Raw genomic sequence first — 27,234 nt, forward strand, 5'->3', positions numbered from 1 at the left:
AGATGGGTTAAGCAAAATTTGTTTTATGCAGCCCCTACCGCTGGGCTCATTTTGCAATTTCACCAGTACTGGTGCTCAATGGCTACAGTGTGCAAGTCCACTGCAGCAAATCAGTTTCAAAGCTAAAGTCGAGTTTATTGTAATATATACATATATGTCCACAGAGGCACAATGAAAAGCTTACTTGCAGTCACACAACAGGGAAATAGCTTCATATAAGCAGTATTTACAAGAAAATCATAATAATATTTAGAAGGAAGAACAAAATTAGAATAATAAAATAGGCAAAATCCATTTTCGTGCAAAGTGATGGAAGGAATCATAATGTTGTAGTGAAAGGGGCTGTATCAATTGTTAGAATAGTTGAAAGGAACCAACTATTCTTGAGCCTGGTGCTGTAGGTCTTCAGAATTCTGTATCTCCAACTGATGGTAGATGTGAGAAGAGAGCATGGAATGAATGGTTGTGATCTTAGATGACAGATGTTAATTTCAACAGAACTGTAATCTCCAAATTACCCAAGCTATACCAATATACAATGCCTTTAAAATGTATTCACCACCACCTTGGAAGTTTTCATGTTTTAATGTTTTACAACACTGAATCACAATGGATTTAAATTGGCTTTTTTGACACTGATCAACAGAAACAACTCATTCATGTCAAAGAGAAAACAAATTTCAACAAATTAGTCTAAATTTATTACAATTATTAAACACAAAATAATTGATAGCATAATTACTCACCCCCTTCATGTCAGTATTTAGTAGAGGCACCTTTGGCAGCAATTTCTGCCATGAATCTGTGTGGACAGATCTCTATCAGTTTTGCACATATGGACACTGCGATTTTCCCCCATTCTTTTTTTACAAATCTGCTCAAATTCTGTTAAATTGCATGGGGATCATGACTGAACCACTCTTCTCAAGTCCAGCCACAAATTCTCAATTGGATTGAGGTCTGGACTCTGGTTTGGCCAGACATAAACTTTGTTGTTTTTAAGTCATTCCTGTGTAGCTGTGGCTTTACGCTTGGGGTCATTGTCTTGCTGGAAAATAAATCTTCTCCCAAGTTGCAGATCTCCAGCAGACTGCATCAGGATTTCTCTGTATTTTGCTGCATTCATTTTACACTGTTTTACACAAGCCTTCCAGGGTTTGCTGCAGTGAAGCATCACCACAGGATGATGCAGCCACCAATGTGCTTCGGTAAGGATGGGCATTTGATGATTAGGGATGGGTTTTTGATGATGTGCATAGTTCAGCTAATGTTAAACATAGCATTTAGTGTGATGGCCAAAAGCTCAATATTGGTTTCATCAAACCATAGAACCTTCTTCCAGCTGACTTCAGAGTCTACCACATGCCTTCTGGCAAACTCTAGCTGAGATTTCATGGGAGTTTGTTTTCAACAGTGGCTTTCTCTTTGCCACTTTCCCATAAAGCTGCAACTGGTAATGCACCCAGGCAACAGTTATAAGCGCAGTCTCTCCCACTGAAGCTTCTCCAGAGTTGTCATAGATCTCTTGGTGACCACCCTCACTAGTCTTGCATAGTCATTGAGTTTTTGAGGACAGCCTGCTCTAGACAAATTTACTGCTGTGCCATATTCTTTCCATTTCTTGGTGATTGATTTAACTGTGCTTCAAGGGCCATTCAGTAACTTGGAATTTTCTTGTATCCATTTCCTGACTGGTGCTTTTCAATAACCTTTAGCAGAGTTGTCTGGACTATTCTTTTGTCTTCATGGTGTAGTTTTTGCAATGATACTGAATCACCAGCAGTTGGATCTTCCAGCTACAACTGTATTTTTATTACAATCAATTGAAATATCTTGACTGCACACAGGTGATCTCCATTTTAACTAATTATATGGCTTCTGAAAACAATTGGCTGCACCATTAATGATTTGATGTGTCATATTAAAGGGTGTGACTACTTATGAAATTAATTTTTTGTGCTTTATATTTGTAATTAATTTAGATCACTTTGTAGAGATCTGCTTTCAGCTTGAAACCAAAGGAGTCTTTTTCTGTTGATCAGTTTCAAAAAAGCCAAATTAATTCCATTGTGTTTCAATGTTGTAAAATAATAAAACATGAAAACTTCCAAGTGAGATGAATAATTTTTATAGGCACTGTATCTTGCCTTAGAATGCACAATACCTTCAACATTATCATCCAGCTAAACATGAATCTGAGGAATGGAGCAGTTCACCTTTCACCTTGCTCCATATTAAAGGCAATTTCACCAAATGCTGACCTAGAATTCTTCTAAAAAATTGTGAGTTTACTGTCTCTTACAAACATTTATTTTTAAATAATGTAGCTCTTTGAGGTGAGCTAGAGATTTCAGAAAATTTCCTGTTGATACAGGTTACTGGATAAAATATGATGCTCCGTTTCTTTTCTTCAGAAAATTGTAACTAGGCTGTAACCTCCCATGAGTTTATTGAAATAGTTACCTTTCTGCAATAATTGCCAATTAAATATCATTGAATTTTATGACTGATATTTCACAGCATTTATTTCAAGGATGTAGAGTGTTGGTCCTGTTTACAACAGTTCAGAAAGTCCTATTATTAGTTAAATTAGAAGAAAAAAATACTAATGAAGCACAGAGGATTTCAGAATGCTTGCTCTGGTGAAATCAGGGCCACTTCGTTTAGTTCAATAGCAAATTTATAGCATATCTTATTTAGAGGTATTAATGCAGAAATAGCTAGCATAATAGTATTAAGTAGCAGTAGCAAGCAATTTTGAGCATTACATTTATAATGTATCTTAAAAATGTGAATCCTTTTGAGCTGAAGTCCATAATTCTGATTAAAACTACTAACTTTCAGCCACTGAATCTGTACCGCTGAATGCAGAAATCTAAGGTTTGCTGAATAATAATAGAAGATGCTTTATGTGTTCCTGTGCTTTTACAACTTGTTAAAACATCTGCTGACTCAAGACAGACACAGATGTAAAGCTACTTTGCTTTGATCAGGACGAAGAAAACCAAATGTGTACATGACAGTCCACACACAGTGTTTTGTCTTTAATTAGACAAGTCCTTAGGGAGGCTAAATGATTGCTCGTAATGATTTCCTTGGACATCTTGATGCTAAAGTCTTTCAGAGCAAAGCATTTGGCTGCTCAAGTGATGCCTTCAGAGTTGCTTTGTCATTGCTCCGGAGAGTTCTTTCAGAGATCTTTTTGAGTGAACCATGAATGATCTTTAGTAGAATCGGTTTGCAGGTGTGAACAGTCAGCTAGTTATAGTTTTGTTGCTATTGATCACATCTTCCATATGCATCTATAGTGTTCTGCATCTTCATCGGGTATCTTCCCCTCTCTATACCTCTTCATTACCAATTCACAACATGCCATTAACTGCTTTGAGTCTTCTTCCCTGCCTTTATTCACTCAAACTTACCTCCTGCTGAAATCGCAGCATTTCATTCACTAAAAATAATTCTTATCTTGAAACCTGCTGACAAAACTGGTGCTGCTATTGTCTGGTGAACTGACTTCTATCTCATGGAAACAGCCCTCAGATATCACCTCATAACTCCCTCATGAATCAGTGAACATCAGCCCATAGGCACATGTTCAGTCACAATTTTCATTTCTTTGGGAGAAATTCTCTCCACACCTTCCAGCTCTTCATTCTTTCCTGCAAATGCCCTTAGTTGTTGAATACCAACGTGTGTAGATGTGAAGGAAAACCTTCATTACTTCCCTCATCAGCTCACAATTCTTCTTCCACCCATCTACACCAGAGGCAATCTAAAGAAGACAATTAACCTACCTGCACTTTTCTGGGATGTGGGAGAAAACCAAAGCATCTGGGAAAACCCGTGCACAGGCAGAAAATACAGACTCCAGACCAAAAGCAGCGGAGGTCTGGATTGAACCTGGTTCACTTGAGCGGGGTCATGGCAGCACTGCATACTGCACCTTTGTGTTGTCTTCTCAAGCCCGTGCGGACCAAGTACACATGCATAGCTGGTGCACAGCCCACATCACAATCTTGGGCCTTAGAAACATTCCAAGAACATTGCTCTTCAAAGTGTGGGTGGGGGGGGGGGGGGCATTTGGCCAGTAGCCTCTCTGCACTTGGTGAGTGGGGTTTCCACTTGTGAGTCCTCCCCAACAATGGGAATGCCAGTCTCATTTGCCCTCCATCAACTGTTACGCTGAAATGTAGACTCCTGCACCACACCCAGTAGTTCTGCCACTGAAGCAGGAAGCTGGAGAAATGAGAGGGCAATTCACCCTGAGTTGCCAACATCTGCCTTTCTGGCCTCCTGTTTCCCCAGGCAGCCCTCTGCAGTGTATCCTCCCACAGAGGCAAACATCTAGAGGTAGAGTAGCCCTTTAAATGAAATACTGTGAAAATCTGTCCTCTGTGGGTGTCCTGTGGTGATTCTGAAAAGAGAAACTTCAGCTGCAAATGCTCCAAGCTATGGATAAAGAATATCATTATTTTATGTGCATTCCATTCTCTCAATATCTTAGATACTAAGATGTTGAGTTATATTTTAGTCGGAGTTGATCCCCTCCGACTATATGATTCAGATAGAATGAATGCATTTCCACGGTCTGTCATTAAAAAAAGAAACAAATTGCACATGCAATCCTATACAATTTCAATACAATCAGTTCCTTCTCTCGTTACAGTAACATTTCTGTAAAGATCTGTGCCATCAAAGATGAATTGGCTAGTTTGGATACAAATTCATTTTCTAGGTTTTCAATGTGTTTCAGTGGCAATCTCCATGGCAACCGCCAACATTAATATCAGTGTAACTGTGCATATTTATTCATGTCTATTTTGTCTTAATAATGAACTTGTCTGAGAATTTGACAGACTTAGAACTTCTCTTATTTGTAATCTGTAATTTAGGCTCTCATTAACGATCCTGATGCTGTCAATTCTTCTTTGAGCTTTATCTGTTATTTATTTATTGAGGTACAGAGCAGCATAGGCTCTTCCAGTCCTTCAAGCTGCACCGGCCAGCAATCCCCCGATATAACCCTCGCCTAATCATTGACTATTAACAATGACCAATTAACCTACCAACTGATTAGTCATTGGAATATGGGGGGTGGGGGAGCACCAGAGCACCTAGAGGAAGCTCTCACGGTCACAGGGAGAATGTACAAACTCCTTACAGACGTAAAGGATTGAACCTGGATTACTGGTACTATAAAACATTATGCTATGCTACCATGACACCCCAATCATTCTTACACTGTTTCAAAGTATAGTTCAAAATATAATGACTTGGATCCCCAGGGTTAAAATCCCATTGCTTGATCATTAAAAAAGATGTTGCATAGTTATTTTTAACTCATTTTTCCCAAGGCTGCAAATGTACAGGAATCTTCTGTTAGTAAACATTGAAAAAGAAATGCAAAGCAGAAAAACAGAAAATGTAGGAAATGTTCAGGAGGGCAGCAGCATCTGTGGAGAAAAAGAAAGAGTTATCATTTCTGGTTAATGTGTCTTCGACAGGTCCACCATATTCCTCAACACATCCACTTTCACACTTTTTGATGAAGGTTCATTGATCTGATTATATTGATTTTATTTTCTTCTCCAGAGACACGTCCTGGCCGGCTAAATATTTCCAACTTTTCTGCTCGGGACTTCCAGTATTTGAAGATTTTTCTTTGATTTATGAAGGTTCTGGAGTCCTGCTCTTGTCAAGGCTTTTAAGAAAAATTAATATTTTCAGCATTTTCTGTATTTCTTACCTCATTTTTCACTTTCATGATTACATTTATGAATGTAAAGCCATGGAGACTTTTGGGAGAAATTATTGATAAAGCATTTGTGTTGCTGACAAGGCTGGTATTTATGCCTGAACTCTGATTGCACAGTTGGGATAGATACATCCTTGAACCAGTGCAGGCTGTGAGTTAGGACACTGGTGTTACTTTTCCTCATTGCTGAATTATCCTTGAGTTGGGTTATGGAGCCCTGACCTTCTCTCTGAAGTTGCACCATCCTTTTCCCAAATCTCCCATCTTAGCCTCCGTGGATGTGGAGTAGCTTACATTGCTGTCCTTTGAATCCAAGAGCACAATAGTATGATCTGAGTGGTAGTTAAACCTCAGGAAGTGCTGCATAAATATCCTGCTCTAGATAGTCCTTAGTCAGAATGGCTTTGCAATTAGAAAAGGTTCTTACTAATTTAAAAGAAATTAAAATAATCTTGAAGATACTTACTATTCCCTGTATAGTCCTCAAATATCCCAAGAATATAAATTTGGGAAACCTACCTATTTATGGTGGGGAAATATTAGCTTTATTCTCTCACCTTCTCCTACGCCTTCCAGTGAACTGACACTGGTTTATCATCCGATAGTTACTTCCAATCAACTTCTGCTCAATCATTTCCTCATCCAGGACAATAGCCACCTCACAACTGAGCACTTTAGCATTTGGTTTATACGTATGTCCTTTTCCATAAGTAATCTATCAATCCTATCCCTTCCATCTGGCCAGTTTCACTCCTCAATGCTACATCCAGAATTATCCCCTTTGTAACACAAGTGTTTGTCAGTTCTCCTATATGTATTTTTAAAATATTGCAAATTTAATTTGAACTGGTTAAACAGTTCTGATGGAAAGCAACTGAAAGCAAATGTTAGTTGTTTTTGCCTCTATACAGATTTTATTATTAGATTTCTGCTTTCTCCTTATAGAGAATAGAATATAGAACAGTACAGCACAGCCACTTTCTTAGATTTAAATTGTAAATTCTTTCACTTCCTATGGAGTCCAGTAGCAGAGCCCACTTACTGAAATCCCCTGCATTACTGAACTCGTTCTACTTCGGTTTGGATGCTGGAGCTTTATAATTAACACCAAAACGTTTTCATTACTGTATTGCTTCCAGGATGAGGGTTAGAATAAGTAACTGTATTTATTTTGGAATCACAGTTTTTATGTGATTTATTTTTATATGTTTCAGAGTGTCAGGATGTGTCATTATGGGCTGGAACTCGAATGATAGTCAGAATGGTTAATGTCAGCAAACACCCCAGATGCAAACAAATTCAAAGGTTCAAAGGTTCACAGGTTCGATTTAATGTCAGAGAAATGTATACAATATACAGCCTGAAATACTTTTTCTTCGCAAAACATCCACTAAATCAGAGAAATGCCCCCAAAGAATAAACAACAGTTAAATGTGAGAACCCCAAAGTGCCCCCCAGCTCCCCACTTCCGTGCGGAAGTGGCGGCAAGCAAAAATCCCCCCTCTCCTCACCGGCAAAACAAAAAAGACACCCGCTACTGAGCACAAGCGTGAGCTAAGTGATAGCAAAGACACAGTCCTTGCAGTTACCCCAAAGACTATCACAATTCATCCAGAATTCAGCAAACCACAGGTTTTCTCTCTCCCTAATAAGGGAGAGGGAGGTGTCTGCCATTTTCACAGCGAGCGGGAGACATAACAACAACCCGCTGGTTTACAATGTTAAAAAGTCTGTTTTGTCGCTTTTTACGAGCTCTCTGCCTGAAGATCGCTAAGATCTCTGGTCTTTGGGCTCACTGCAAAAGATTTTCTGGCCTCCCTAACCACACACTTGTCTCCTTCTGTGATACCGAACCTTAATCCTCCCATCTCAAGAGCCCTGAGATCTTATGCTTCCAAACACCAGGCCACCTCTCAGGCTGACCCCTTGGCATGCCAAACATCAGCCGGTCCTGAAACCCCGAGAACGGTTCCCATTCCCACAAAGAGCCAAAGTCAGTGTGTTACTCCAGGTCAGGGTCTTCAAGAGAACCCTTAAACGAAAAAAGAAAGATATTGAAGATGGAAACAAAGGTGTTTCCAAAGATGCAAGCAAAAGAGTCACCGTTTTGCACCATCTTAATTCTGCCTCCATCTTGTTTTCTTTTTTAATATGTTGACAACTAACATGGTTATCTTTTACAATGTAACTATAAATAGCTGCACTTATTTGAATTTTCTTTTCACATTTGGCATTCTTCAGTTAGACCTCAAGACTTCTGTATTGTTGTTTCATTGCTTTGATAATGGACCAAAGTTGACTAACTAAGGGTCACAGTTCTTGTTGGGAAAACTAAATTGCCAGTCATGTAGGCATCAACACATCTCCGTATTATGCATGTGCTACATATACCATAGGTCAGATGCCAGAGTATCCAGCTTTCCTGTCAATTTTATCTCAGGGTATAGTACAAATGTTGTACATATGACTGGGTTACTTAAGAGACTGTTGTGATATTTAAGCCTTCTTAATTATTTATTAGGATTTAAGATATTTTTGATTATTTTTGACCCCTTCATGTCTGGAAAAATGTCAGTATGGCAGAGAATTGTAAAACCTAATTCTGGGAGAAGAATTAAATAGGTGACATTAAGCCTTCCAATACATTATCATGATCCAGGCTGCCCGCTCCAAGTCTCAGTCAATTCAGCCAAATCTGCGGTGCTGGTATTCAACAGACATCACAGTATTGTCCAGTTGTACATTGAACATCATTAGAATGATTTAGTAGGACATAATGGAGAGTATGGAGTGGGAGAGGAACAGGGAGTTTGCACTTCAGTGGCTAAGGAGAAGTTGGAGAACACCATTGCCTGGAATATATGTAGTACAGATAAAAGGGCCAGTATAATCCTTAATTTTACCAGTGCTCCTCTGAAGGCTAATGTGTTCTTTCTCATTACAGGAGTAATCATGAAGGAAGGTGGCTTGTAAAGGTATCAGTGACAAGTCCACTTCTGATTGTTTCACAGAGATATAGCTATTCACTCGAAGACTGTGCCAGTAATGCTACCCTGAATTGTAAATATCCCAGAGTTAAAGTACTGGAACATCCAAAGCAATTGTTCCGGGTATAATATCGGACACTGGCATTTTTTCCTTTGAAAATATTTTCTCTCTGTTGATCTCCATTTTCTTCATTACCTTATTGAGGTCATTCTCTGGATGAATACTACCTTGATATTGAGAATTGATAAGCTGTCGTGATTCTCACAGTTTCCCTTGCATGAACACTTGCATGAGGTAAAATCAAGGCTTACATGAGATCTAGAATTAAAATAGTCTTAACAGAACTTGAGCTGTCAGTGTACACTTGACATATTAACGCTACTTTAAGGAATAATTGAAGACTACTTTCCTCTATTGCAACGTGTGTAGGCTGATAGAATGCGAATTAAACTCTTTTGTATACAGAACATAATTAGGCAATTTTATACTGTATCAGACAGAGAGCAGTAGAAATTGCTTGATTAGAGGCAGTGGTAAAAAGTGTATCTGAAAGTTGTTTCTCAGTACTGATCTTCAGTCCAATGGTTAGATGCCATCATGTTCCTACCATTCACTGTATCTGCAGTACAATCATGGGGACGTCCATTTGGCATCTACAAATTTCTCCAAGATTACATGAAAACTGAATATTCCTGGTTGTCACAACATTTGCCAATGGTGTTGCAAAGACTGTTGAGCCATTATGAGATCAGGAAGTTGTGGTGATTGCCAACTTTAACTTTGGTGTAGTTACTCAGAAATACAGTGCCTATAAAAAGTATTCAAACACCCCCCCCCCCCCCGAAAGGTTTCATGTTGCATTATTTTACAACATCAATCCGAGGTTCGATGGACTCGGAGTCCGCTGCGGTCGGGGCGCTTTCACTGTTTGCTGCATCTGCAAGGCAGAGTCCAGCAGCACCGTGCAAGTCCATAGTGGGGGTATTCCCTTCTGCCACCTGCATGGGATCACGAGTCTATTGGGACCCTGAGGACTTGTGGAAATTGTGTGGTGGTTTCTTTCAAACTTACAGTCTTTTAACATCTTTGAACAATTTTTACTGTGCCCATGGTCTGTTTTATTATCAATTATGCTATTGTTTGCACTGTTGTAACTATGTGCTTTTGTGCAGGTCTTGTAGCTTAAGTTTTTGGTCTTGTTTTGTCTGGTGGATTTGGAGCTCCTTTCCAGGAAACACGCTAAGAAGGTAGTGCAATATTAATACGCAGCAGCCCCTCCGGACTGGATTGGGGATTGTCAAATGTTATGTGGATTTTCTGGTGTAATCTGTTTTGTCATGTGCTTTTGTGATCTCATTGTGGAGGAACATTGTCTCATTTTTTAACTGCATTGCATTTGTGGCTTCTAAATGACAATAAACTGAATCTGAATCTGAATCGCAGTGGATTTAATTTTGCTCTTTTTGACGATAAACAGAAAAAGTATTTTGTGTCAATGGGAGAGTAGAGAGGAGAGATTGTCTGGGTAGAAGGGATTATTGATTATGTTAGCTGCTTTTATGCGGCAGCAACATATAAAAATAATTCATAGAGGGTTGGCTAGGTTTGTTATGCACCAATCTGTGTTCACAACTCCCTGCAGCCAACCCTTTTTTGAAATATGACATAGAGAAAAGAAAATAGTGAAGGATTGAAATTAAAACCCCATAGCTAGGGTGCCTAAGACTTATGCACTGTACTGTAATAATTTTATGTACTGAACTGTTCTGCTGTCACAAAACAAAGTTCATGACATATGTGAGTGATGATAAACCTAATTCTGGTATGGGCCTCTATTGTGGACTGAGAGTGGGAAGGTGGGGAGGCTGAAGGGAATCATGGTTGGGAAAGAGGGAAGGGATAAGGGAGTGAAAGACATTCTGTAATGCTCAATAAACCATTGTTTGAAATCAAATGACCTTGCCTGGTGCTTTAAGACTGGGTGTATCTGCATCCCTACCCTACCCCAACCCGGCATTCCTTCCCTGCCACCTGTTCCACACCACTCCCCCGGCACTCTACTCCCTCTATTCCCAACCTCCTTTTCTCCCCCCAGATTTACAAGCTGGCTCTCCATGTTGACAAATGCAGAATTGTGCAGAAGTCTTAGGCATCTGAGCTAGGTATACTGTGAATGCCTGGGGGTTTTACACAATACCGTAAATGTTAGTACAATGCTAAACTGGAATTTTAATCTGAAATAACTATTTTGAAATATATATTGGGAGGATGGATGCTCAGTAGGTCAGCCAGAAAGGGAAAGGAAGCGGGGTGATGAGGGAATGGTAATATACTGCTTGCTTCTGATGTATGTTTGTGGACATGAAATAGTGGCTGCTTGTATTTCCACCAGTGCTGCCTATTGTACTGAGTTGTCCAAGCAATTTTAGTGCTTGATACTACTTGTTTTGTACCTTGAAGCAATTGTACATGCATTTGTACACTTCCAATCTCAAACCAAGTCACTATTCTTCAATTCAATGTTTACTTCAAAGGAGTGCAACAGATGGTGCCAGAAACATTCAGAAGGTCAAATAGCCCTCTAGAAAGAATAATTTAGTTCACTGCTATATCCAAGTTGTGGTAATGAGTGGCTTACACTCTGATTCTGAGAAATGAGAGAGAAAGAGAAAGATTGACAGAGAGGAAACTGTACACATCAGGAAATGCTGTGAAAACATGGTGCAATATTGAACTACTGTATGAGTAACTGGAGGCATAAATATAGAAAGAAATTAAATACAGCTAGGGGATGTAAAGAAGAATGGATGCCAGGTAACAATGGAAGAGTTAAGAGGGGAAAAAGAATGGATAGAGTTAAGGAAGGAGAGGATAGTATGGCTGGGTTTAGAGAAAAGGAAGATTGAGGAGGATGTGATGAAAGAGAAGAGGAAAAGTAGAGGGAAGGCAATTGAGATGGAGATGAGACATGGAGGAGGAGGGGAGAAGTAGAGGGAAAGCAAATAAGATAGAGATGAGACATGGAGGAGGAGGGGAGAAGTAGAGGGAAAGCAAATAAGATAGAGATGAGACATGGAGGAGAAGGAAGAGATTGGGGAGCACCAAAAAGTTGTGCAATGACGGACATTAGGTAATCAGTGGACCCAGTTTAGTGCTGGATGGTGGAAAGACAGACAAAGTCTTATGGAGTGACTTATGGTGACTTATGGTGTTCAGGGCTGAATAGTCGGTTCCTGATTCTCCTTATGTTTTTATGGTCTAATTGAATGTCCCTCTTATCGCAGGGTGCTTAGATAACAGAGAAGTAGAGGTTACATTAAAATTATACAAGTTTATCCTTTTTCAATATTTTTATTAGTTTCTACATACAGAGTACAAGAAAGAGTATATAAGAGGTCAGAAAAGATGAAAAAAAACACCAGTTACATTATATCTGTTCATAATAACAATTACATTACCCTGTATTCATATAAGTTAATCAATAGTTATATTAAACTATACTAATTTATTACAAAAGAAAAAAAATCTAACCCCTACCAAGACCAAAGCTGTTCATTAAGAAGAAAAGGTAAATACCTTCTTATATAATAAAAATTAATAATAGCCAACATCTGAGTTTAAATAGTGAATTGAAGGTTTTGAAAGTAATTCAGAAAAGGTCCCCACCATGTTTGAAAGTCTTGACAAGATTCAGAAATTGAACAATGAATCTTCTCCAAATCTAAACATGACAACGTCACATAACTATTGAGCACAAGTAGGAGGAAGAACATCTTTCCATTTAAACAAAAGCGTCCTCCTGGCTATAAGAGAACTAAAGGCCAAAATATGTAAATCAGATGCCTTCAACTTAACATCTTGTCCTACAACAATACCAAAAAGGGCGATCAGAGGGTTAGGCTTAAAATTGACTTTAAAAAGTAAGGAAAAAGTTTGAAAAACTTCTTTCCAATATTTTTCAAGATTCAGGTAGGACCAAAACATGTGAATTAATGAGGCTTCTCCATTATTACTTCTGTCACAGTAGGGAGATATATCTGAATCAAAATGAGATAGCTTATTCTTAGTCATATGAGCTATATGTACTACCTTAAATTGTGTGAGGGAATGATGAGCACATAGTGATGAAGTATAAATATTTTAAAATTTCATTCCATGTTTCCTCACATATCGATGTCTGTAAATCGTGTTCCCAATGATTCGTAAGTTTGTCTAAAGGAACATACCCTGTCTCCAGTAACATACCATAAATCTTAGATATTGGCTCATTATCAAGATGTGACAGACTAAAAATTATGTCTAGTAAGTTCTTATCTGAGCTTATAGGGAATGTACATAAATGAGATTTTAAAAAGTCTCTAATTTGTAAATATCTAAAAAAGTGAGTTTTGGGAAAACTGTATTTAGCCGACAATTGCTCAAATGAACAAAGGTTTCCTCCAACAAACAGATCCCCAAAGCATTTTATATGCACTCTGTCCCATTCCTTAAAAACTATATCAATCATAGAGGGGTTTAAAAAACTTAGAATAAATGGGGCTTGAAAGGGAGAACCTCAATAAACCAAAGTGTTTTCTAAATTGCATCCAGATCCTCAGAGTATGTTTAACTATTAAATTATCAGTTAGTTTACTTACAGATAAAGGAAGTGAGGATCCAAGAAGAAAAGTAATTAATAGAAAATTTATTAACAAAGTTAGCTTCTAAAGAAACCCATACCGCACAATGTACACGATTAATATAGTATAGCCAAAACGTAAAATATCGTATATTAACTGCCCCGTAATAAAACCTAAAATTAGGTAAGGCTAAACCTCCAGACTATTTAGATTTTTGAAGATGAACTTTATTTAAACGAGGATGTGTATATATAAGAGGATAAAATAGAATCGAAAGAGTCAAAAAAAGAATTGAGGAATAAAAATGGGCAATAAAGTAAGAAAGTTTCTTTAAACAGGTGTTTGTAATTCTTAGTAATTGTTATACCCAAGCAAGTAAATTGATTTCTTACAACTTTAAAAGAGATATTAGTATTAAGTGATACCAAATTATTTAAAGAAATAATTCACTCTTATGTAGGTTCAATTTATATCCTGAAAACTGGCTAAAATGGGAGAGTAAAGAAAGTATGCAAGGTAATGAGGTTTCAACATTAGAAATAAACAGCAATATATCATCTGCATATTGCGAGATTTTGTGAGTAATACCTCTCCTTAAAATACCACAAATATCATTAGATTCTTGAAAAGCAATGACAAGAGTTTCTAAGGCTAGATCAAAGAGCAAGGGGCTCAATGGACAGCCTTGCCTAGTTCCGCGATGAAGTTTAAATGGTTTGGAATTTTGAAAATTAGTAACAACCCAGGCAGAAGGAGATAAATACAGTAATTTAATCCAATGAATAAAGTCTGGTCCAAAATTAATTTTTTCTAAGGTTTTAAGTAAATAATTCCATTCAACCTGATCAAAGGCCTTCTCAGCATCTAAGGATATCACACATTCTGATATCTCCTGGGATGGAGAGTAAATAACATTTAATACTCAGTGTATATTAAAATGGGAATGTCAGTTTTTAATAAAACCAGTCTGGTCATCAGAAATAATAGGTAGAATATTTTCAATCCTATGAGCCAGGATTTTAGTATCAACATTGAGTAATGAAATTGGCCTATATGAAGAGCACTTAGTTGGGTCCTTGTTCTTCTTTAGGATAAGCGAAATAGAGGCTTCATAGAAAGATTGAGGCAAGCTACCCAATTTGACAGAATCCAGAAAGACTAAATGTAACTGCAGTATAATTAATGAAGAGAAAGCCTTATAAAATTCTCCAGGAAATCCATCTGGGCCCGGAGCTTTCCATGAGTGTTATGAATGTATAGCCTCGGCAATTTCCTCATAAGAAATGGGTTGATCCATCTGTTTACAGTTATCTGCAGAAAGTGCAGGGATATTTATTTGATCTAGAAAATTGTTCATTACAGTATTATCTTTAGGGGAGTCAGATCTATAAAGTTTAGAATAGAATTCTGTAAAGGTATCATTTATTTCAGAGTGAACAGTTGTCCAATCACCATTAGTTTTGTAAATTTCATTAATTTGTCATTTAACTACAGAAGTTTTTAATTGGTTGGCCAATACTTTACCTGATTTATCTCTGTAATTGTAAACTGAGACTTATCTTTAAGAAGTTGAGTTTCAATCAGATATGTTAACAGAAGATCATATTTAGTTTTAATTTTAACACATCTTTTATTAAAACAGGGTCTGGAGCTATACCATATTTTTGATCTAATTGTTTCAGTTGATTGCTTGTTCAATTCTTTCTTTATTAGCTTTAGTCTTAACACTTGCAGTATAAGAGATAATTTGTCCTCTAATATAAGCCTTATAAGTGTCCCATATAATAAGATTAGAAGTCTCTTCCTTTCTATTTTGTTCAAAAAATAAAATAATATGCCTCTCTAGAAATTTTAAAAATTCCTTATCAGATAACAAAGTTGTATTAAAACACCAGATTCTGTTTGTTTGAGGAAAACCAGGAAAATTTAAAGATGGAAATACAGGACTATGATCTGAAACAGCAATTTCTTCATGTTCACAGGAATGAACTGATAAAATAATTTGACTATCTATAAAAAAAAAATCAATCCTGGAATATGTATGATGAACATGGGAAAAAATGAGTACTCCTGATCTAGAGGATGTAAGAAATGCCAAATATCAACAATACCACATTTCAATAAAAAAGATTGAATAAACAAAGCTGATTTATTAAGAGACACTGGTTTAGAAGATGATCGGTCTAAGAATAGGTCCAACCAGCAGTTAAAATCTCCTCCCATCACCAATGTATAAAGACTCAGATCTGGTAGAAATGGAAAAAAAATGCTCATAGAATCTTGGATCATCTACATTGGGGGCATACACATTGGCAAATACTATTAATTTATTATCTAGTTTTCCTGAAACTATAACAAAACGTCCATTAGTATCAGAGACTACTTTATGTTGGACGAAAAGTGTATTGTCTATAAGAATTGAAACTCCTCTTCATTTGGCCTGAAGAGACGAATGAAAACGAAGTCCATTCCAATGGCTTAAAAAACGTAGATTATCACATTTGCGTACGTGAGGTTCTTGTTAAAGAATATTAGGGATCTTAAATTTCCTGATAGAAGCAAAAATCTTACTACATTTGACAGGGTGATTTAACCCTTTCACGTTAAAACTGTTTAGATTAATAGTTTGGTCCACTTTTAAAATCATTTAAAGAAAGGGTTAAAATGTAAGTTAAAACCAATCCATAAACCTTGAGAAATGGTCACCAAGCAATAAGTTGGCTAAAAAACATTTGAAAACAGCTTCTGAGAAAAAAAAAATCCCCCCACCACCTCCCAAAGAAAGACAGTCAACATCTACAACTACGGTCAACCCCCCCAAAAAACCTGGTGATCGCTCCAAATAGTTTCAGGTTTTTTATATTCCAACCTAGTCTAAACAATTTCCAGACAAGAGATTCAATTCTCATATTTCAAAAAAACAATATTTAAAAATTATAAAAGAAATTGGTTACAAAGGTTTGTCAAAAGTAAACATTACCATTATTCATACTGAAAGACATTAAACATTTAATGCTATATCTTTATGCAAAAAAATCAGGATAAGCAGTTAGCTTCCAAATTTAAAAAAAAACTTTAAGCTTCAGCATTCCAACGAAACTGTTCGATGGGTCCATCTTTGATAAGATTCTCAGACAAACAAGGTAGCCAATGGACAGGGTAACCCTTAATAAAAAAAAAATTCCAACAAAACTTGTTTAAACTTAGCACAATCTTGTATAACCTCTAGCAAATAGTCTTTGAGAATCTTAGTATTCCACTTTATAACAAATCATGCCCTTTCCACAGGATTTGCGAATTAAAAGTTTCTCAGTTAATCTTGTGTTTTCACATAAGGTCAGACCAAACAGCTAGCCTTCAGATTTTAAAAACCTTTGTGCTTCAGCACTTGACCAAAACCATTCAAAAGATCCATTTTTAAGTGTGATTCTGAGATGGGCTGGATACCTAAGGGAGTGTTTAAATCCCTTATTAAAAAATTCGGCCATAATTTCTTTGAACTTAGCACGTTCCTTCAAAACTTCTGGTGGATAGTCTTCCACGATTCTAATCATGCTGCTTATATAGGTAATCATGCCTCTTTGACAAGATTTGCGTATTAACAGATCCTTTAAATTTTTAAATTCATGAAAGCAAATGATTATTGATCTTGGTCCATCTCTGTTAGGAGAACGGAATATGGGGGACCTGTGAACTCAGTCAATCATAGGCAAAGGCGCCAACATTTCCAGAAATAATTCTTGCAGAAAGTTTTCAAAGAATTCTGTAGGATGATTACCTCCGATTAATTCTTCGAGACTCAGAACCCATAGGTTGTTCCTTCTACCTCTATTTTCTATGTTGATAACCTTCTGTCATAGCTTTTTGTTGGACTTCGATTGCTTTTCAGAAAGCTTTTGCAGTTCACCCACTTCCATTTCCAGAAATGAAAAAAATTGCTTCATTATTTTTTATTCGTTTATCGTGTTCATTAAGAGTTTGCTGAATAGAATCCAATTTACCCTCTGTTTGTTTAAATTGAGAGCTGAAATGTTGAAACTTCTCAGAGGCTTCTAGTGTATGACTTTGCAGCAAATCCATAATAGAATCCAAAGAAGCAGGGGGACCATTCTTTTTAGTATGTCTGCCACCCCTTGATGTAGCCATAATGGAAAAAATAGCCCACTTAAAAAGGAGGTTTCAAGACAGGTTGGAAATAGTAAGATAATTAGAGTTGGAGCAACAGAAGATTGCTGCTACTCCATCAGCCACCACCAGGAAATCTGACAACAAGTTTATCCTAAATCCCATCTGGAGTGCTGAATTTTTTTTCATCCTTGAAAAGGGTACAACGTAAGTTCTTGTGTACCTGTAAAAGACTTGGGTAAAAAAGAAGGCTTGTTGTCACGGTGTCAAGATTTTGTCACAAGTAATAAGGGAAGTAAAAAGAGATACTCCAGATGCTTGAAATCCAGAACAATCACACACAGTGCTGGGGAAACACAGCAGATCAGGCAGCATCAATGGAAGGGAGAAACAAATTAACTTTTCAGACTGAGACCTCTGTCAGAAGTAGAAGCTCATGAGTTTGAAACCATTTTGTTCTTACCATTCCTCTCAAGAAATCATGAACAAGGCTGAAGTTTATTCTCCATCTTTTATTTCTCCTCAGCTGATGGCTGGCTCAGCACTTTTTTTAGAGGGAAGATAAAACTCAACCACATCAGTGAGTCAGGAGTTACACGTCCAGATTTTGTTTCCTGAGAAACATTTCTGAACAAGGTGGATTTTAATGGCAATTTGGCAGTCACATAGCTCCCGTTACTGACATTGGCTGTTAATTCCAGATTTATATATTTGCTTGACAGTAATTCTTAGGCTGCAGCAATGGGATTTAAGAGTCAAGAGATTCTGCAGATACATGAAGGGCCCCGATGAAGGGTCTCAGCCCAAATTACCCACCATAGATGGTGGCTGATGTGTTGAGTTCCTCCAGCATTTTGGAAGTTAATCATGTCTCTGGATAAATAACCCAGGCCAATGGATATTAATCTGGTGAATTAACCGACATAATTCTGCAAACACTTTGGATGCTTTGAAAGTGATGGATAGTATCACTTCATCTGAGAAGTGGATTCAAGATCTATCCATTATGGAAGAGAGGAACCTGACCTGAGGGGGGGAAAGCACCTTGTTTTAGAGAGAGAGTATATGTATCTGTACAATTCAGAAAAATACAGATGCTGGATATCTGAAATTGAAACAGAATTAAACAGAAACACTCAGCAGTCAGGCAGCATCTCTGGAGAGAGAAATAGAATTGACAGTAAATCAAAGCCTGTATCTTCATGTGGATTTCCACTGTCCTATCATCTGCAGATTTGGTATAAGTATTTCATTATTCAAATACTAAATGGGAATTGGAGAGAACAGAACACTCTTCAAGCAAGTATTCTAATTGAGATATAAAAGATTCTGCAGATGCTGGAAATCCAGGATAACACATAGAAAATGCTGGAGGAACTCAGCAGGTCAGGCAGCATCTGTGGAAAGGAATAAACTGTCAACATTTCAAGCTGACGCCCTACATTACAACTCAAAAGGAAGGGGGAGAAGCCAGAATAAGGTGATCAGGTGAGGGGAAGGATAACAAGCCAGAAGTGATGTGAAGCAAGGTGGATGGGGATGTGAGGAAGAAATAAGAAGCTGCAAGGTGATAGGTGGAAAATGTAAAGGGCTGAAGAAAAAGGAATCTGATAGGAGAGGATCATGGGAGAAAGGGAAAGAGGAGGGGCACCAGGGGAGAGCTGATGGGCAGGGGAGAAGAAGAGCACAGGTCAGAGTGGGGAATTCAAGAAGAGGCAAAGGGGAGAGAGGAAAATTACCAGGCATTATTGAAATGGATGTTGGTTTCATTAGGTTGGAGGCTACCCAAATGAATACAACTTGTTGCTTTTCCAGCCTGGGAGTGGGTTCATTGTTACAATAGATGACGCTATGAACTGACATGTCGGAATAGGAATAGGGATTAGAATTAAAATGCTTGGCCACTGCAAAATCCTGCTTGTTGCAGGTGAAGCAACGGAGATCTACAAGGTGGTCCCCATTCTATGTCTGGTCTCAGCAATGTAGAGGAGGCCCCATCAGGAAAACTGGATACAGTAGAATGACGCCAACAGATTTTCAGGTGAAGTGTTGCCACATCTGGAAGGATTGATTGGGTTTCTGAATGGAGGTGAGAGAGGAGGTGAATGGGCAGATGTAACATTTCTTCTACTTGTAGGGGTAAACACCAGGAGAGAATTAGTGGGGAGGGACAAATGGATAAGGGAATGATGGAGAGTGCAATCCTCTGGAAAGTAGAGAATGGGGGGGGGAAGCAAAAATGTGTTTGGTGGTAGGGTCCCATTGAAGATGGTGGAATTTGACAAGAATGGTGTGTTTGATGTGGAGGCTCATAGAGTAGTAAGTAAAGACAAAAGGGATTCTATCAAGGTGGTGGGAAGACTGGAAGAACATGGATGTTCATTAAATGGGGGAGATGTGGGTGAGGACGGCATCAGTGGGGAAAAAGGGAAAGCCTGTTCTCTGAAGAAAGAGGATATTTCTAATGTTCTGGAAAGGACAGCCTCATCCTAGGAACAGATGTGGTGGAGATGAAAGAAAAGAGAAAGAGAATGGCATTTTTAAAGGTGAAGAAGTGGAAATAATTATAATCAAGATAGCTGCGAGAGTTGGTAGGTTCATAAATTATGTATTTCAAGCTGTCTGCCGATATCTCTTTCTTTGCAGTACTGATGAAGGATCTCAGCCCAAAACATGGAATGTTTATTCCTCTCCATAGATGCTATGTGACCTGCTGAGTTGCTCCAGCATTTTGTAAGGGATATTCAAATCAAGGACAGAGCAAATCAGTCTTCTTGTGCATTATGTAATTGCAAAAAGTAAATTGACTTCTTCTAGCATGTAGGAAAGGATTTTTAACACCACAGAGTTCAAAAAGTTTACTATGTTCTGGGCTGGCAAGAGACCTACTGGGAATCTAATTTAAATACCAGAGAACACAGTGTTGCTAGGAAGCATGCCAATTGTTAGCCCTGAGCTACATTCACAGAGTGAAAGACACAAGTTTCATTTGAAAAGGAAATACTTTTCAGAAGCCATCATCAAGCAGTTGAAGAGTGAAAAGGGTGTTGGAGAAAACCCAAACAAATCAAGTAACTTACATCTAAGGTTAGACAGCTGAGGGCTAAACATGACTAAAAAGTCTTGTAAATGAGGAGTTTCCATAAGATCCCTACAATCTGTCCCATCATTTGGAAAGTAGAAATGATCGTTATCATGGAAAGACATTTCTCTTCAGGCATATTAGCACTGAGTAATTTAAAGTAGAAACTGTGAAGCACAATTAAGGGTTTTCAGGTTGTTCATAGGACACAGAACATAGAATATAGAACATAGAACAGGGAACAGTGTAATTCCTCCAGTCCATGAAGTTGTGCTGATGTTTTAAACTACTCTAAAATCAATCTAACCCTTCCTTCCCACAAAGCCTTCCACTTCTCTTTCATCTAGATACCTATCAGAGTCTCTGATGAGTCTGCCACAACCAATAACCCTGGCAGAGTATTCCACGAACAGATGGTTCCATGTAATAAAACTACTTCTGGCATCCCCTATACATTCTCCAGTCACTTAAAATTATGCCTGCATGTTTTAGCCATTTCTGCCTGAGAGAAAGTCTTTAGCAATTTTGTAAATGTATCAAGTCACCTGTTATCCTCCTTCAAAACCTCTGACTTACTCAACCTTTCCTTCTAAACTATGCTCTCTAATCCAGGCATTCTGATAAATCTCCTCCTTACTCCCTCTAAAGCTTCCACATCCTTCCTATAATGAGGCAACAACAAATGGACAAAATATTCCAAGTGTGTTCTAAACAGAGCTGCAACATTACCTTGCAGCACTTGAACTTAATCCCCTGACTAATGAAGAACTAAATGCCATATGCCATCTTAGCTGTCCTATCAACCTGCAAGGCAGCTTTGAAGGATCTATGGACATGGACCTCAACATTACTCTGTTCCTCCACACTGCTAAGAATTCTGTCTTTAACCCTGTATTATATCTTCAAATTCAACCTGCCAAAATGTATCACATCTCACTCTTCTGGATTGAACTCCATCTGCCACTTCACAGTCCAGTTTTGTATCCTGTTGTTGTAATCAATGACAAACTTCTACACTATCCATCAACCTTTGCAGCTTCTAAAAGCTTACTAACCAACCCTTCATCTTCCTCTTCCAAGTCATTTATAAAAATCACAAAGAGCAGGAGAACCAGAACAGATCCTTATGGAACACCACTGGTTACTGACATCCAAACAGAATACTCTCCATCTATTACTACCCTCTGTCTGCTGTTGGAAAGCCAATTCTGAATCCATGCAACTATGCTTTCCTGGATCACATGCCTCCCAGCTTTTAGGATTAATATGGGAAAATTTATCAAATGACTTACTAAAATCCATATGCACCAACAGCCACTGCTCTATCTTCATCAATTTGTTTTGTCACTTCCTCAAAGTATTCAATCAGACGTGAGGAATGACCTGCCCCCCATTAAGTCATGCTGGCTACCCCTAATCAGACAATGCTTCTCCAAATGCTCATAAATTGTGTCTCTAAGAATCCCTTCAAGTAGTTTGACGCATTGTCTGGAATTCCCAGGATTATTCTTATTACCTTTTTTGAACAAAGGAATGACACTTGCCACCCTCTGATCTTCTAGTACTACTCCTGTGGCCAGTGAGAGATACAAAGATCATTGCCAAAGCTGCAGCAATCTCTTCCCTCGCCTCTTGTGGTAACCTGGGGTATATCATGTCCGGCCCCGGGGATTTATCTTTCCTAATGCATTTCAAATATTCTAGTACATCCTCTTCCTTAATACTGATGAATTCCAACATATTAACTTGTTCTATACTGTCCTCACAATCATCAAGATCCCTCTCACTGAAGCAAAGTATTCTTTAAGAACACCCCAACCTCCTCTGACTTGAGGCATATGTTTCCTATTTCTGATTGGTCCTACTCTCACTCTAGACATCCTCCTATTCTTCATGTAACCCCTTCTAGTTCTAAGACTATTCTTAAGCTTCTTTCTGCCTACCTTGTAACTCGCTAGAGCCCTGAATGATCCTTGCTTACTAAACCTGAAGTAAGCTTTTTCTTTCTCTTGACAAAATGTTCTGACTGAAGATTGCGGCTAACATTCCAGATCACACTCTTCTGCAAGTGTCTTAGCATGAACAGAGATTTCATGACTAGTTCGCTTGCTGACTTTTCAAAATAATCCTTCAAAAGCAGCAGGGTTGTTGTCATGGCTAACTTCATCTTCCTTTATATTGATTGGCACTTCCTGAGTGCAAAAAGTTTAGATGGGGCAGAATTTGTTAGAGATGTCCAGAAAGGATTCCTGATACAATGTACATAGAGGCCATACTGGAACTGTTACTAGGCAATGAACCTGGTAATATGACATCTGTCAATGGGTGAGCATTTCAGACTGAGTGACCACAGCTCTCTGAACTTTACCATAACCTTATTCAGAGGTAGGAGCAAGCAGTACGGGGAAGTATTTATTGCGGGAGGGAAAATTTTGATGTTAACAGGCAGGAACATGGGAGTGAAAATTGGAAATAGATGTACTCAGGGAAATGCACGACAAGAATGCAAAGGTAGTTGCAGGGACCATTTGCATACAAGTTCTTGTTAAGCTTGTCCCATTGAGGCAGGGAAAGGACCAATGGTTGACAAGAGACGTGGAACATCTTGTTACAAGGATGTGGCTGCGGGGAGATCCCAAGTGCTGGGCACAGGCACGGAGGCAGGATCGAGAGGTGTTAGCACAGTCACGAGCGTGGAATAGATATCCAGGAGAGTCTTGACTCAGAGACAAGGTTCATGTAGAAAATCCAGAAAACGATGTGGAACTTAGAACTGACAGTCCTAAAGAACCATGAAACAAGGTTACTCATACAAGAGTCGACCAATGAACTGGCAACTCCTTGTTGTGATTCCAGAGTTTTTATCCTGCATTTACTGATGGAAGGCAGGTGTGTGTAATTAGTGGAACAGGGAATGATTGGAAGTTAAATGAGGGGTTTGAACCCCAATTACTGAGGTAATAGGATAGTGGGGAATTGCCAGACGGGGCTATGACAGTACTCCTTCCTCAACAAGAGCCTCCAGGTGATCCTCCAGACCTGTCTGAATGGTCCTGATGAAAGTCTTGAATGAGGGAAGGGTCCAGGATGAAGGAGCAGGGAATCAAGGAACATTCTTCTGGACTGTACTCTTCTCAGTCTACCAGGTATTGGAAATCCCTGCCCCAACGGCGCACATCCAGTAGTCATCAGACAGTGTATGCTGGATGGTTGTCAATGATACAAGCAGATGGGGGAGTCTCAGTCGGAGGACTGAAGTGGCTGACAGAAACTGGCTTTGATTGGGAAACATGAAAGGTAGGGTGGATGCACATAGATCTTGGCAGTTTAAGTCGGACTGCTGTGGGATTGATGACACTTTCAACCTTGAATGGTCCCAGGAGACGAGGAACGAGTTTCCTAGGCTCATTTTTGAGTGGGATGAAAGCTGCGCCATCTGCCCAGGGTGGTAATCAGGTGCCGTAGTCCAGTGTAGGTTGGTGGTCTTCTTATTGCGATCTGCTGATCTGAGTAGAGCGGTGCGTGTCTCCTCCCAAACCTTAAGGCACTGATTGATATGGTTCTGAGCAGACAGCACCGCAATCTCCTCTTCTTGGGCAGGGAGCAGTGGGGGTTGGGACCCAAGGGAACACTCAAATGGAGACCTTTGAATGGCAGAGCTCACCAGAGAGTTGTGGGCATACTCAACCCATTGGAGGTGGTTGCTCCAGGTTGAAAGGTTGTTTGCTGTTACAAAGCTTAGCATCACCTCCAAGTCCTGGTTGACCCGTTCTATCTGCCCATTCGGCTGGGCGTGGAAGCCAGATGACAGGCTGATCGATGCACCTAATGCTTGATAGAAGGTCTTCCTTACCTGCAAGATGAACTGGGGACCTTGATCGGAGAAGATGTCCGCGGGGGTTCCGTGCAGGTGGAAGATGTGGTGGATGAGAAGATCTGCAGTTTACTGAGCAGAAGGGAATTTACAGAGGGCTACAAAGTGCACCACCTTGGAGAACCAGTCTACCATGGTGAGGACAGTGGTGTTTCCACAGGAAGGGGGTAGACCGGTGACGAAGTCTAGGGCGATGTGCATCCAGGGACAACCAAGGACAGGTAGAGGATGAAGTAACACTGTAGGTGGCCAATGAGAGAGACATAAGAACAGGTATCCGCCTCCATGGACAGCCACCAGAAGTGTCTTTTTAGGAGAGCCAGGGTCCGATCACTCCTGGGGTGGCAGGCGAACAGAGAAGTTTGCCCCCACTGGAGAACCTGGGATCTGACAGAATCAGGGACATCATACAGGAGATCGCCGGGTCCATTGCCGGGGTCAGGGTCATGCCATTGGGTTTCCATTGGACTCGATCTCCCAAGTGAGGGTTGCCACCACCCAGGATGGTGGGAGAATAGTCTCTGGGCTGGAAGTGTCCTCTTTGGAGTCGTATTGGCAGTAGAGCCCTTCTAGCTTCCCATTCTTGGACGGTATGTGAGGGATAAACTTGAGCCTTCCAAAAAGTAATGTCCAACAGGCCTGGCGGAAGTTCAAACGTTTGGCTGTCTGAATATATCCCAGGTTCTTATGATCAGTCCACAGAACAAACACGTGTTCCGCCCTCTCCAGCCAGTGCTTCTATTCTTCCAATGCTAGTTTGACCACCAGTAGTTCCCGATTCCCCATGTTGTAATTCCGCTCGGTGGGGGACAGTCGATGAGAAAAGGAGGCACAGGGGTGAAGCTTTTTGTCCAAGCTTGATGATTGGGACAGGACTGCTCCTATCCCTGCGTCAGAGGCGTCTACCTCAACAATAAATTGTTAGGAAGGGTCCAGATGGACCAGGGTAGGGGCGGTTGTGAAACGCCTCTTCAAGCCAGTGAACGCCAAGTCAGCTTCGGTGTCCCACCAAAAACGTGTGGTAGGCAAGGTAAACCAGATAAGGGGGGTGGGGGGGGGGGTCCCACCCGACTGTAATCCCTGATAAATTGTCGATAGAAGTTCGCAAACTCCAGGAACCGCTGAAGTTGTTTGAGGGTCATCGGCCTAGGTCATTCTTCCACCACCCAAATCTTCTCGGCATCTGCTCTCACCTGCCTGCCCTCAATGATATAGCCCAGGAAGCTGACTGAAGGAAGGTGAAACTCGCATTTTACTTCCTTCACAAATAACTGGCTTTCCCACAGTCTCTGGAGGACTAGATGGACATGATGAATGTATTCCTGGGGGCTGCTAGAAAATATGAAGATATCATCGAGGCAAAAGAATATGAAGCAATTAATAAAGTCCCTCAGTACATCATTGATTAGGGCTTGAAAAACAGCAAGAGCATTGGTGTGGCCAAACAGCATGACCAAGTATTCAAAGTGGCCCAGAGGTGGATTAAAGGCCGTCTTCCACTCATCCCCCTCCCTCATCCTGAATAGATGGTATGTGTTACGAAGGTCCAACTTCGAAAAGATGGTGGCTCCATGCAGTGGTTCAAATGCCGAAATAATGAGGGGTAGTGGGTACTTATTTTTAACTGTTACATTGTTTAGGCCTGGGTAATCAATACAAGGATGAAGTGAACCATCCTTCTTTTGTACAAAGGAGAAACTGGCGCCTATCAGGAAGGATGAAGGCCTAATGATGCCCACCACGAGGGACTCGTTAATGTCTCTTTCCATGGTCTGTCTCTCCGGTCGGGATAGGTTTATAAAGACGACTGGTGGGTAGTGAGGCCCCAGGGAGAAGGTCGATGGCACAATCATACAGGTGATGTGGAGGCAGGGGAAGAGCCCGTTGTTTACTGAATACCTGTCCCAGGTCATGGTATTCTGTGGGGATCTGGACAAGTTGATGGGTTCCGAGACAGGCGGGGTTGTGATAGTCTCCCTGGGAGATGCGGCTGACCGCAGACCGTTGACATGGTACAGCGGGCTCCAGCTGGCTATCCTCCCAGTAGGCCAGTCGATGTGGGGATTGTGGTGGTTCAGCCATGGGTATCCTGGAACTACAGAGGCTTGGGACGAATGGATGAGATTGAACCATACCTCCTCCTGATGGGTTCCGGAGAGAATCAAGGTCAGGGGTGGCATCCTGTGGGTTACCCGAGCCAGCAGTTTTCGGTCTAGTGTCCGGGCATCCAGAGGGAATATAAGGTATTCCAGCCTGGGAGGCTATGTCTTTGTCCAGCAGATTGCCCTCGGTACCAGAATGCACCAATGTGGATAGGGACAGGGACTTTTGTTTATAATTCACAGTAGCCAAGATCTGCATCTGAGTTTGGGGAACAGAAGGGAGTGTCGTCTGACTCACCAGAACAGCAGGAGCAGGAGCTCTGTGAGGAATAGAGGGGAGAGAGAGGTTAGTGCTGGTAGAAGATGGTAAGGTGGGACGTGGGCTGACCCGAGGAGCAGGGCGACTGGTCTTTTCTCTCAGACGATCTCGAAGTCGATTATCTAGCTTGGAGGCTAGAGAGATCAGAGAGTCCAGGCTGTTCATGTCATCCCTCACTGCCAGTTCATTTTTGATCTTATCTGAGAGGCCCTGTTGGAACACCTCCCGTAGGGCCTCATCCTTCCACCCTGAGTCAGCCGCGATGGTTCGAAACTTGGTGGAGTACTTCGCTATGCTCTGCGAACCCTGACAAAGAGTAAGCAAGTGCCTTATTGCATCCTTTCCATGAATGGGCTGTTCGAAGACC

The 27,234-nt window shown here is 40.0% G+C and overlaps 1 protein-coding gene across 1 annotated transcript in view; it reads left to right on the plus strand.

The window, feature by feature from the left end:
* astn1 (astrotactin 1) overlaps positions 1–27,234 on the plus strand; it is a 2,712,832-nt gene that overhangs the window by 542,018 nt on the left and 2,143,580 nt on the right. The window lies entirely within an intron of this gene.

The sequence above is a fragment of the Hypanus sabinus genome, chromosome 11, assembly GCF_030144855.1.
Source record: "Hypanus sabinus isolate sHypSab1 chromosome 11, sHypSab1.hap1, whole genome shotgun sequence".
Taxonomy (NCBI): Eukaryota; Metazoa; Chordata; class Chondrichthyes; order Myliobatiformes; family Dasyatidae; genus Hypanus; species Hypanus sabinus.